Source organism: Corapipo altera, unplaced genomic scaffold (assembly GCF_003945725.1).
Source record: "Corapipo altera isolate COAL_440 unplaced genomic scaffold, ASM394572v1 100, whole genome shotgun sequence".
Taxonomy (NCBI): Eukaryota; Metazoa; Chordata; class Aves; order Passeriformes; family Pipridae; genus Corapipo; species Corapipo altera.
In genome coordinates this window covers 540,359-552,919 of record NW_020884952.1, presented here as the reverse complement: position 1 = coordinate 552,919, position 12,561 = coordinate 540,359, and the positions used below count along the sequence as shown (strand labels likewise).

General features: G+C 40.8%; 1 long non-coding RNA gene across 1 annotated transcript; it reads right to left on the bottom strand.

Annotated features, from left to right (window-relative positions):
- Positions 1–8,869: 8,869 nt before the first annotated feature.
- LOC113956610 lies at positions 8,870–12,450 on the bottom strand. The gene is made up of 6 exons (XR_003530898.1): positions 12,170–12,450; positions 10,952–11,061; positions 10,752–10,843; positions 10,552–10,677; positions 9,531–9,650; positions 8,870–9,142 (listed from the first exon to the last, which is right to left on the bottom strand). It is a non-coding gene; the product is annotated as an uncharacterized LOC113956610 (long non-coding RNA).
- Positions 12,451–12,561: the final 111 nt, after the last annotated feature.

Sequence of the window (12,561 nt, the reverse complement as noted above, 5' to 3'; positions counted from 1 at the left end):
TAGCTAGGCAATTTATTTAAAATCAAACTATGAATCCAGGTATTAATCATAGTTAACTATTCCCTTTTGGGGGGATCCCTCAGCACAGAAAATTCATTTTCTTTCATGTATTTCTTTGCCATGTCCTTCTCAGCCCCTGTTAGGTTCATCTTCAGAAGCAGCCTGTCATGTAGATCCTTATCAGAGATTTTCTGAAAACCTAGATAAAATATGTCATATGCACCGCAATTATCTACTTTATACCTCCTAAGCTCATTAAAGAGGTCAATTAGTCATTATTGCCTTTTTTAAAACCCCTCTGGCAGCCTAAGGTTAGACTTTGGCTCCTTAATGCAGGCAGTACTCAAACCGAGTGAGTGCTCCCAGGAGCCAAGTGCTCCTGCAGCCAGAGCTGAGCACCAGCACTTTTAGAGGGAAAAAAAGGGAAAAGAAAAAGAAGGTAACTGCCCACTGTTCTGCTCACATATTAAATATTGATGAAAAGACTGAGAAAATAGAGCTGGAAATGTAAAAAAATCACATCTGAGTGAAGAAAAAAAAAATCACGGAGAGAGCAGGAGGAAGGGTGGGGAGGGGGCAGCGAACACTGCAGAGCACTTTTGTAAGCAGAAGCTGAAATTAGCAGGGGGGGTATCTATTTGCAAGTAGAACAAACACAATGAGATGTTCCCTCTGCTAATTTTTGGCTTCTGGTTGCGCGAGTGCACTGCAGGGCACACACCTTTCTTACCGTTTCCTCCTGTTCAGTGCTTTGCAGGTGATATCTGTGAAAGAGCAAAGGAGGAGCACCTCCATTTTGAGTGCTGACTGTAAGCACCTGGTGACTCCTAGCACTTTGTTATGAAAATAAGCACACAGAGGTTTTGGGTTATTCCTAACAGAACCTTCCTCACAGCACTTCTCCAGGGTGCTGTACTGGTGGATGAACCAACACAGCCAAGCATCCAAGAAGACTCATGGCTGCCTTGTTCTTCCGCTGTTGACTCATCTTAATTTCTTTGTGGGTCCCAGACAGGACTATGCAGAGTTATGTGAAGATGGAGAAACTCGGCTCAGTGGGGAAGACAGGGAGAGAAATGTGCCCCAACCCCAGCTGAAACTCCATCTAGGACCTCTCTGCAGAGCATCTCTTCCCTGCTGACCATGAACTATTCCCAACTCATGTCCTTGATGTTTTCGCTGCCATTGTTGTGGTGCAAATTGAAGGAGAGAAATGAAATGGAATAAGAGAATGAAAGAAGGCTATTCCTGCCTCCATCTCATTATCTCTGCTGAAAAAATGAGCAATCATGGTAGTGAGAAACAAAATCTCTGAGGAGTGCTACTCCAGGCAGAGAAAGCAGCATCTGGGGGAAGGAGAGCATTAATATGTGCTTTTCAACCAACTGCATTTCAATTTACTGCTGGACTCTAGCTTTCTTTTATTAATTTAGGAGTGTTCCTAGTTTATTCTGTAATCTGTGCTCTACATTTTACAGAATTTGATGTCTATTTTTTTTCTGTTCTTTTTTCTTAGTTTTGTTTGGCAGTGTTACAGATGAACACATTTCCTTCTATTTGCAAGTTTGCTTTATTTATATTTCACAGTTGCAATCTGGGCTGTCCACTATCTTATTACTGTGTGAAAAGTGACATCTCCTAAAACTGCACATGAACTCATTTTTCTCTGTTCCCTTCAAATCCCTTCAAAGTCAGCTCATCTGAAATAACAAATTGTTGTCTTGTGACTGGCAATTATTAGTTTGGGCTTATTAGTTTTGATATCTAAGGTAATTTAATGTGTAACCTTATTGTCGTTACTCATAGCATTGGACTCTATGTAAAGTCCAATTTGGCATTACCTTCTTAGCTATTAATTGCAATCCAGCTGGGCTCTGCATATATCAGAACAAAGCAATACTTTCATGAATATATCTCTGCATCAGTTCCTAATACAAACATTTTAAGGTCATCCAATTAATGAGGAAAACTGAGGTAGGTCACACACACTATACCATTTGTGATAATATCTTTTGTATTTACTAGAATTCAGGTGACCAACATAACAGAATGGATGGTTTTATAGACTAAGCCAATCTTGCACTATGACAAACTAACATTTATTAATATCTCACTATCTGTGGTATCCTGAGTTCATTTTTTTCCTGTTCTCAGTTCTGCTGTTTATGTCCTGATCCTCCTGTATCATCCATGCAAGAAGACCTTTATACCCATGCTGGATCCTAGGAAAGGCTAAAGGGGCCTTCTCCGAGGGAGGGATATGTCCATTTGCAGCCAGTCAAACATGCAAAGAGCTGAGTTGTGTCAGCAACAGATATTCAGATTTTTTTCATTGCTTCCCAAACTAAACATGTTAATTACCAACCTTGTTTCCAAACGACCTAATATGCATTGGATATACTTACTTGTGCTAAAATTCCCGATGCCTTAAAAAGATGAGATGTAGCTGAAATTTATTAAGAATTTGAAGAAATCTATGATAACACCGTGCAGAGAAAAGCTTTGTATCACCAGTAAGAGGTAAACATATGAACAAATACTTACAAAAGTAAGTTGCCATAAATACCTTGATGATACTGGCACAGCACTTGGGGGCTTTGTCTTACAACTGAGAAGTCAGCACAGTAGCAGAGAAGTTAAATAATCTGTGAATCTGATTACATCAAATAGATGTTTTACTCTCCATTCATTTATTTAAAATTTTCTCTGTTTTTGAAGAAGTGGTGTCTTTTTTTTTTGCGTGAATGTGGGGGTGTGTTAACACGTTCCTCTGCTCAAGAATATGATCATGCAAATCTGTTCATTGTTGATATGTATGCTGCTGTCAGAAGGGTTTTCTGTGATGATCACTGAGTCCGGTGAGAAAATAATATAATTTCAATTTTGGTAGCACTCCTGAATCCTCAGATACTTTCTCTGCAGGAACACTCTGGTTACTGTGAAACAAGACCACCATGAATAAGAGCCCTTGAAGACCACCACGTCAGGACTATGAGCATTCCAAAATATTTCAATACCAGACCTTCGGATTTTCGACAGAGCTCAGACCTGCGTCTCTGGAATAATAAGCCCCCTAATTATTCTGCGGCAAAATCATAAGTCTGGGAACGAAAATCCTGTTATACTAAACTAAAAGCCATCCTACGTGCTGTGAAGCCCTTGCCAGGACCGTAGGCATTAAAAGAAAGTGCTACGTGGATTAAATGCGGGCTCACCTGCCAGGCAGCATATGCTTCGCTCCTGTCAAACCCAAGGGTTCTGTAAAGAATTGAGACAGATGCTTATCTCACCTCCTGCACCTTTTGGAGGGATCATGTCACAGCATCCCCATCATCTGAATGCTTTATTGTGAAACACAGCACCCTTTTTAACACTGGTTTGCCAGCAGCCTTGCTGGTAAGAGTTTTTCTCCCACGTCAGCCAGTCTTGGCTATCCTAAGTTTTCCTAAAGTGACACGCTGGAATTCCCTGCACGCGTATCAACCTGGAGATACGTGAGGTGCAGTGAATTGTAAACTTTCACAACTGATTTACATGTTTCAGGTTTTAATACCCTCTCAATTCTTAAATGGATTAAGGAGGACAGTCTTTAGCTACGTTTGACAGAGATTATTCTCGACATGGCCTATTTTTCATGGTAGTCATTTGTTGTACTTGGTAATTAGCTATATGGCCTTCTGCATTGATTTTTTTTTTTCTGAATCTACTCTAGGTCTGCTTCCTAAATGCTGAATATGGTGTTTAGTGACACCACTTTTGTTTATTCTGCAGTCTGGCATATTTGATAATTCATTCATTTCTTCACATGACATAAATTGGCAAGGAATAAACTAAAGTTGGAAATAAAATGGCTTTGGCTGTCACAGGATGGATAAAAGCTCTGGAATGGCTGCCCAGTAATAGAAATACTGAAGGCCAAAAACCCAACTGTTTTTTCAGATGAAGCTTACCCAGTTCCTGAAAAGGTTTGTAAGACCTAACATAGTAGCTCTGGTACTGAGGAAATGGGTCCCAAAACACAAAATGCCGTTTTCAGGCATTTGCGAGATGAGTGTTCACGCACAGCATGATTCATCATCACAAAATATCACAGCATTTTCTTGTGTGTGCACAAAACAAACAGAAAATTAATCATAGCTCATTACTTATAGGCTTCCCTTTGAGCCTTGGAAAGGCTAACTCTAACTTGGAACACTGGTGCTTCCACAGGGGAAGTCTGACTTTTAAAAACATTTAGGGGCACATGCAGCTGACTCCTGATGCAAAAGTACTTGCAGTTTGTAAGGTTGCACATGCTATCAGATCCTGCTTTGTGATGTTTTCCACAAAGACCATCCATCACAGTTGCAGCCTTGCACCTTGCTTTTGTCTCCCAAATATCTCCCACTTCTGAAGCTCCTTCCAGCTCCACTTGCATCTCTGCACCTGTGGGCCCTTTTCTTGGATTGTATCAAGGGACAGAATTCAGTGTCTGCTCCCTTTTGTGCATTCTTCACTTTCACCATATCTCTGATACTACTGGAGAAGGCTGGGAACCATGGTAACCCAGAAACACACCCTCCAAAATATAAGAGAGTTCAGCAGAAGAGCCAGATAACATCCACATCAACAACAACTAAGACTACATCTTCAGCCTTTGCACTGAGACCTTGTGTGGCACACGGCAAACGTAATCAGCTCCAGGATGGCTGCCAAAATCCCCTGAGGAGCTCCATCAAGGGACAAGCACAGCTCCACATGCTCTGGTCCCCCCTGCCTCATGCAGGAAGCTCTATAAATGCTAAAGCCACCTAAAGGGGAATAGAAAAGCATTTCCTGTTCTTCTGTGTATCTGTAACAACAACAGATACCAAGACTGTGACAGTTTGGAAACAGACCCATGGGAATCATTACATGGCACTGTGAAGGTGAAAGGCAAACACAAACACAAAGGCAAAAGAAAGCACAAGAATCCAGAGAATAAGCATTTAAACAAATCAATATGCTGCTCTCCAGAAGCAAGCTTTCCCATCAGAGCAGACTCATGGCTTCATTTTACATATTCCATGCTCCAGTCACTCACTCAAGTCATTGCCAGCAGTGACATTTCTATTGCTGCTGCAGTGGCAGGAGAGTATAACTTTTCAGAAGGTGTGGGGGCTGGGGTAGGGCTGAATTTATCTGACACTTAGTGAAACAGGGGAAAAGCCAGAAGGGATAGGTGAATACAGTAAGACAAATAGTTTCTGTATCAAATGGGACCTGTAAAGCTGCCCCATGTAATACTAGATTTGGAGGTTGTTTGTGTAGCTCTTTATATTCCCAGACTAAGTTCTATAAACAAACCCTGTCCATACCTGCTCTTTTACAGGAGCTCACGGAGTATGGAAGCAGGCTTACCACTCCTTGAGCCTAAGGGAGAGCTCAGGCTCTTCTCTGGACCAGAGCAAGGCTCTCAGGCTAGATTTGTCAGCACCTCAAGCAACAGAAGAAGAGTTTTACCATGGAGATCTATTCAGGGGCACAGGCTGTGGACGAGTCTCTGTAGCCTGAGATTTTCCAGCTGCCTCAGGGAACATTGAAAACAAGGATAAGTTGGTGTCACTTAGACAAAAACATTGCTTACACCTGGGACTATCCCAACCCCAGGGTAGCAAGAGAACATTGGAGGGTTATATCAGTATCATAAACTTTTTCAAACCCTACTGTCCTCACCTAGAACAAAGAAGTGGAGCCCACCGCCATCGCTTATGACAGGTCAGCAGGAATGCAACTGGGACCATCCCACCCCATTAACCAGAAAGCCAAGAGATAATAGAAATGCTGGTTCAGTCTGAACTGAAAGGAGACTTGAAATATCAGTTCAACAACAAAAAGATACCTATCCCCATCCAAAGCCAACCTACGCTGCTAGGTCTTGAAGAAAATTAGTGTAATAAAACATCAAGTCAAAGCAATATTACCTGTAATCTCAGTCTGGTTAATCATAATTATTTTAAGTATTTATTGTTGGAAATGTGAGGAAAATGCAGAAAGGGAATTGAAAATTGACGTGAAGATGTGACAATTACAGTAACAATAATGCCTTTGTATGATGGACTATTCATAAAATGCCTTATATAATCAGATGCACAACAAAAATGCCTGAATGTGTCTTGCCATGTATCAGATAAAACATGAAGTACTTATTTGGCATCAAAAACAGCTGCTATTCCTTCGACATCCATCCTATTTGCAATAACTTTAGAAAGAACAAGACACAGAAGCATAAGAGGGAAGAGAAAGACGACAGTGATAAAGATATGAAAAATGCCTGTTTAATTATGCTCCAGATTTTATCTCTGTTTCATATCAGCTCTCTCTCTTTCCTTTCCAAGAGAAGTAACTGGCATGTGCTTTATTTTGAAAGCAGATTGACACAAAAAATGAGAATTGGCCATGTATCCTGGCATTAATCTCCCTCCACAACAGCCTGTGATTGAGTCAGAGCTATTATTCTCACTTTCAGGTCTGAGTCATTATCAAAAAGGATGCTATTTCTCCAGCACCCTTTCCAGTAGGAATATACACTGTCTAGCAGGGAAATTGCAGAGCACTTCAAGTCCTTCAGAATTTTCTCTGGCTCTTGCTTTTGTCCTGTTCATCCAATGAAAAACTGAAAGCCAAAAGGAGTACAAGGAAATGGTATTGCTGTTCCAGTTTCCTTATTATCTACTTTCTTCCATCTTTCTTCAGTTTACTCCATGATAGCATCCAGAATGTTATCTTCCCCACTAAAACCACAGTGCCTCATGAAAACCCTTCCCTGTTGATTTTGAACTCATCCCTTTTACTCTGTATATACAATAAACACTGTCTCCCATTATGGTTTCTCTTTCGTCTTCTCTGCTCCTCTGCCTTCTGCTTACATGCATCTAAATATTCTTCCTAAAGATTAATTGGCACCCTTTTTCTGCCCTGACCTTGAGATAGTCCTTAACAGGCCACCTTAAATATCCCTACTTGCTTCCTACCCAAGGAATGGAAACAACCTGCAGTGCCCCTGTACATCCCAGCTGCTGAGCTCCTCATAAGACACCAGGTACTCAGGAACATTAATATTCATCAAATATAACATGTCTGCTCCCTGCCTCAGCTTCACCTGGGCAAGTGCAGCCCACCCCATTTACCAACAGAAGGAGAAATGATCCTGTGCAGGGGGAACATGCTCAGAACCACAACTGCCTGTCAGCTGATGAAATGGTGCGTTGCGTAGCTCACTGACCCTCAGTTTAAAGCTTCAGTTCTCTTCTAAAGAAACTGTGGAGCTTTTTACTTGGGTGGGGAGGTGGAAGAGACTGGCTTCAAATGCAACACTTGCTCCCTGAATTTTCCCAGCTCTTACTAAAGCTTTTGGGCAGCTTGGAGTGAGAGAGTAGACATCTCAGAGAGCAGGATAGAGAGCAGACACCCTTCAGCCTGGTGATGACAGAGAACCAGAAAATGGAATGCTGATCCTAACAAATGCTCCTGGTCTGCTCTACTCTGAAGCTGAAGAGAATCTCATCTTCTCTTAATTTAAATTTTTATGTTGTTCTCTTCGATAGAGTACCTGAGTGCTTTCCTCAGCCAAATTTCTCAGCTCACTACCTGCTTTCTGTGCAAACACCCGTGGAGATCTGAGGGCAGAATTGTGCCTGTTGTTGTAGTTATGAAAATAATGCAGGACTCAACTAATGCAACTCTTATGCTTAGACCCCTTTAATCAAGCAGCTTTTCCAAACCATCTTATTGAACTCTTTTCAGGAACAGTTCTGACTCCTACTTTTCACACACTGCAGATATTCAGTGGCATGGCCATGGGACTGGCTGGCAGAGGCACCCAGCTTCAGAAAAGAGACAAGGCTTAAACTGCTCTGGGGTTTATTCAGCATTCCTGGGAACTCACTACCTGCAGGAGACCGCATTCCAGTACTTCCATGAGCAAAAGGATATTTTTCCAACACAACTGGGTGCCAGTATCCAGAGCACTCAGCAGCAAAGATACTGGTGCTCAAGGATGGGGTCCCTTCTGCCAGTGTTTTGATGGGACCTCAGGAGCTGACAGGACTACAACACTTTTTTTCTTTTCTTTCTTCTTTTTGTTTTTGGTTTGGTTTGGGTTTTTTTTTGGTTTGCCATATCTAAAGTTTATTTTTTACCAGTCATCTGAAAAAAAAAATAAATTTGAGCTACAGCTTAGGTGCATTTTTGTTTCTGGACAAATCTCCAAGAGCCATCACTTACTCCCTTCATTCAACATCACACTTCACTTAAGTGACTTTTCAGAACTAAGCCTGTATGGAACTGACTGTAGTATTTTATCCTCACTGTGAAATATTCTTCACTTTTGTGACACCAACTAGTCTTGAAATGCTGTAAAAATGCTGACAGAAGAAATACCAGAGAACGGTTTTAAAAAGCTTGTGAAGGATCGGTAGGTCCAGAGGTGTTTTTTCAGCACAAGAACAGCTGGGGGACATTTAAAACCAAACGGAAAAAATTCTAAAGGACACAGAAGATTTAGTGTATTTGAGGGAGTCACCAACATGAAAGGTAACATATTTTGGTGGAGGCTGGAGGGGACAGGATCTGATGGACAGTATGTCAGCCCTATAGCAGGAACAGGGGGGCAGGCAGCACTGCTGGAACGTGGGGAAAGCAATGAAATGAGAAAGATAAATGAAGCGAAGTGTAGCATCAGGCAGAGGCCCCAACATCACAAACACGGTCACAGTGTACAGTTTCATAGATCCCCTGAGTTTTACATTGAAGAGAAGTGACAAAATCATCAGGAGAGAAATGAGAATGACCAGCAGAAGCCTGAGGAGGAACAGTGTGAGAAGGGAGTCAAAAACACTAAAGAGCTGCCTGAGGTTAGTGCTACTGGACTATGATTTATGGAGGGATATATTCAAAACTGCCTCAAAGGTTAAATGTGAAGCTTGGACAAGAGAATGAGATAAAAGAAAACCTTCAAGAGTCCAAGATGTAAGCAAGATATGTGGCGTGTGCTGCTCAACTAGCACAACTGCGCTGGGAAACTGAATTCCTGAACAGCAGCTCCTTGTTTTGCTACCCTGAAGGGGCACTCCCAGTTGTGTCTTAGTCATTTGAATGCTGATGGCTTCCACCCCTACAGCACCTGTACTACAACAAAGGAAGAACCCCTAAAACAAGGCTGTGGAATGTTCATTAAACAGTCTTCCAGGATTTCATTTTCAAATGTAAGCACCAGTCCACATCCATGCTTACACATAGAGGTGCATATACACATATACATTAGGTTGCATTTTCTTCTGCTCATCAGAACTCTTAACAATATTATTTAGTTGTGTTTAAAGTTTTTCTTAGAAATCCAGATGAAAATAAAAGTAATTTATGCAAACATGTCCCACAGTCTCACTTTGGAGAGACCAAAGTGGTACTTCTCAGTCTCCCAAATAAAAGTCACAGTAGAGTTAGATTTATAACCCCCCCTCTTATTCAGGCTTTTCCTAAGTCTTTACTGCATTCTGTAAGAAATTATTCACCTTTCAAACCAAGTGGTTCTGCAGGTTCTTTCCTGCACCCACATCCCAGGCTCCTCTTTTACCTTCATCCAACTGCATCAACAAGAGTCTTGTCCATCTACAGATGGCACTTTGTGGCTCCTGAAGGGTGAAATTTGTGGCCAGTTAATTTAATTTTGCACCCTCTACAATTATGGGGATTGTTCTGCTTTTAATTCAAACCATATAGCCCTTTTTCACTTAGCTTTGTTACATCTTTAATTACGACCTTAGGTTGAGGTGGTATAATTTTACTTTAAGAGTTATGCCAGAACTCAAGTACTGACATCTCCAGGGTTCATAGAAATTGCAGGGATCATAGGAATTTAACTTGATAATTACCTCAATATTTCAAGTCAGACAATCACCATATAAAATAATTACGGGTTGTTGTTTTTCCAAATTCACTTTGTGGGTTACTGTGGGTTATTGCAGGTTACAATATACGAAGTTAGATAGGTAGAGAAACAGAGATAAAGAGGTATGCAAGATTATTCAACCAGATGGCTAAGGAATGCCAAAAGACAAAGAGAGACAGTTTTTTTAAATGCATAAAATAGCAAATAGCACATTCCCAATTAAGGAATGCTCACATCAAGGATTCTTTTCCATCACCTCTTCAGCCACAGAAGTTTCTTTCCCCATGAGACTTGTAAAGATTGGCACAAATTGGAGCAAAAATACCCTTTGTACTCTTCTTGCATGAAATCTTCAAGAACTGGCCCTTCTGTCACCCATATAAATTCCCTTTTACCAACAGAAGCACTCTTAGCCAGCTCTTCAACGTGTTCCTTGGCACAATTATGGTGATTTAAGCTGTAAGCTACTACTTGCTAAGGTTTTCTTTATTTAATTTTAAAAACAGTAATTAAGAAAGACCAAAAGTGAAATATTTTAATATACCATAAACTGATTACATTTTGTGGGGATATTTTCCCCCCTTCAAAACACCAATGCTTTTGTTATCTCTCGCACATAAAGATGCAGGAAAAAAAAAAATTACTTGGCATGATTTCCGTCATGTTGATTCTTCTGGGTTCTCAAATATTATGATCCATGGAAAGTCTGGATTCATGCTTACTTCTACTCTTCATTAAGTCAGTTGTAGTTGAATTGCTGGTAGGGCAGGCTGCTGATACAGTAGGTGGGCATGCTGAATAAAATACATACCACAGCTGTACCTGCACTTGTCAGAGAGCCAACCTGCTTTACGCCAGTCTGTTCTCCACTGCTTCCTGGTCATAGCCCATCTGTTTCTGAATTCATAAAATGCTGAAGAACACAAATATCTGAACCTATTATAGGTAACATGCTTCAATTAAATTCTGATTGTGGAGCTGTGCTTAACAGACTAACATTGGTAATGTATCTCTTTCAAATTTGTCAATAAAATAGACACCCACCCATAGATATTTCAGTGGAATTCGGAGGCTTTTCTATGTAGTGGCTTCTACATATGGTGCACCTGGCCAATATTCTTGCAGTTGCAAACAAAATCAAACCCAAAAACAACCTGCCAAGACAGAGTATGGAAGGTTACTAAGACAGATTAGATAAAAACCTACATATAGGGAGAGGTTTCACGGTAGGAGCCCTTACAGGTGAAGTAAGCCAGACAGCCATTAACCTGAATTTACCAATAGCTTAAAGTGCTTTACATTTCAGTTGGATTCAATGATAACATAGAATGATAATGCACACAAAAATGATTGCACTAATAAAAGTTTACCATGTACACATAATTTTTGCACAGGGGGGTGAAACACTCAACTTTACAAGGTCAGTTTTCATAAAAGCTACGATTTAAAGGAACTCAGCAGGCTGTCAATAACTGACTTAATAGGAACAGACTTTAAACAGAAAAAGTAGGTGAGGGATATATCCCCAGGAAATTTGCTGAGGATACCTACAGTACCTATGATTAAACTATCTGTCCTCTGGATGTCATCATTGCTCTTTTTATATGCTGTTGGTTAAAGATGCATTTATGTAGAAGATAACTGCAGTCCTAAGGAAGCTGGCTTGGGTGCATTATTTTTGGTAGCTCAGTGCATTTCTAATTAGAACTGAATTCACAAGAGTGTGGTCCATATCATTACTATTTATAATCTCTAATGAACCTTTTTCTATAATGTAATGCAAAAAAAATTAAAAAATTACCCCCTGTGCACATTTCGTTTGATGAAAACTCACATCTCTGCTTCAAGAAGCACTTTATGCCTCTTCACAAAAAATTTGCATCTTTCCATATGTGCAGCTGAGACATAGCTGCCAGTCAGCAATAGTGTTTGCAGTATTTACAAAAATCTTTACTTTAACCTGGAACCAGAATTTAAAATTTCAAAATAAGGTGCTTAATTTCTCTGGCAAGGGAATACTCCATTAGCGCTGAGGCACCAGAGCAGAAAGGAAAAATTTGGAATACACCTTACTGTGACAAGACTGACCCTGAGAGATTTGACAGAGAAAACAGACCAAAGCGTGGCACTGCAGATATTTACTATATTCCTACAAGATCTTTTATAAGATATTACAGCAAAATAGCCTAAGTAGAAGCAGATTCTAGGCTGAATCATTCTCCCAGCACGAGGTATACAGTTGAATTCAAACCTTCTCAGTACCTTTCAAGTCCAGATGAATCCAAAGACAAGGAGGGGGCTGTCCTGGCGTGTTGGGTCTGCTGGCAGGTGGTGGATGCTGAACCAGCCCAGCCAGCCAGGGAAGGAGACTGTCACCTTTGCACTTCTTTTCTTGCGCTGTGCCAAATGTTTCTCGGCTGCTGTCAGCAACCATCCTGAAACACCTGAAACAGTGTCAATTTTAGCAGCCTGGGGACCACTCCAGAAGTCTCAGAAATACAAGTATGATGTCCTTCTCCCTTCTGCACGGCCATTGCACACAAAGTGAGTTGTCAGAGAGCTACATTGCATCAAAAAACCCTCCAGCTTTCACAGAGGAATTAGTATGGAGCTTTCAGAGAGAGATGATGCCCAAGTTGTACAAGCTGAGGTTT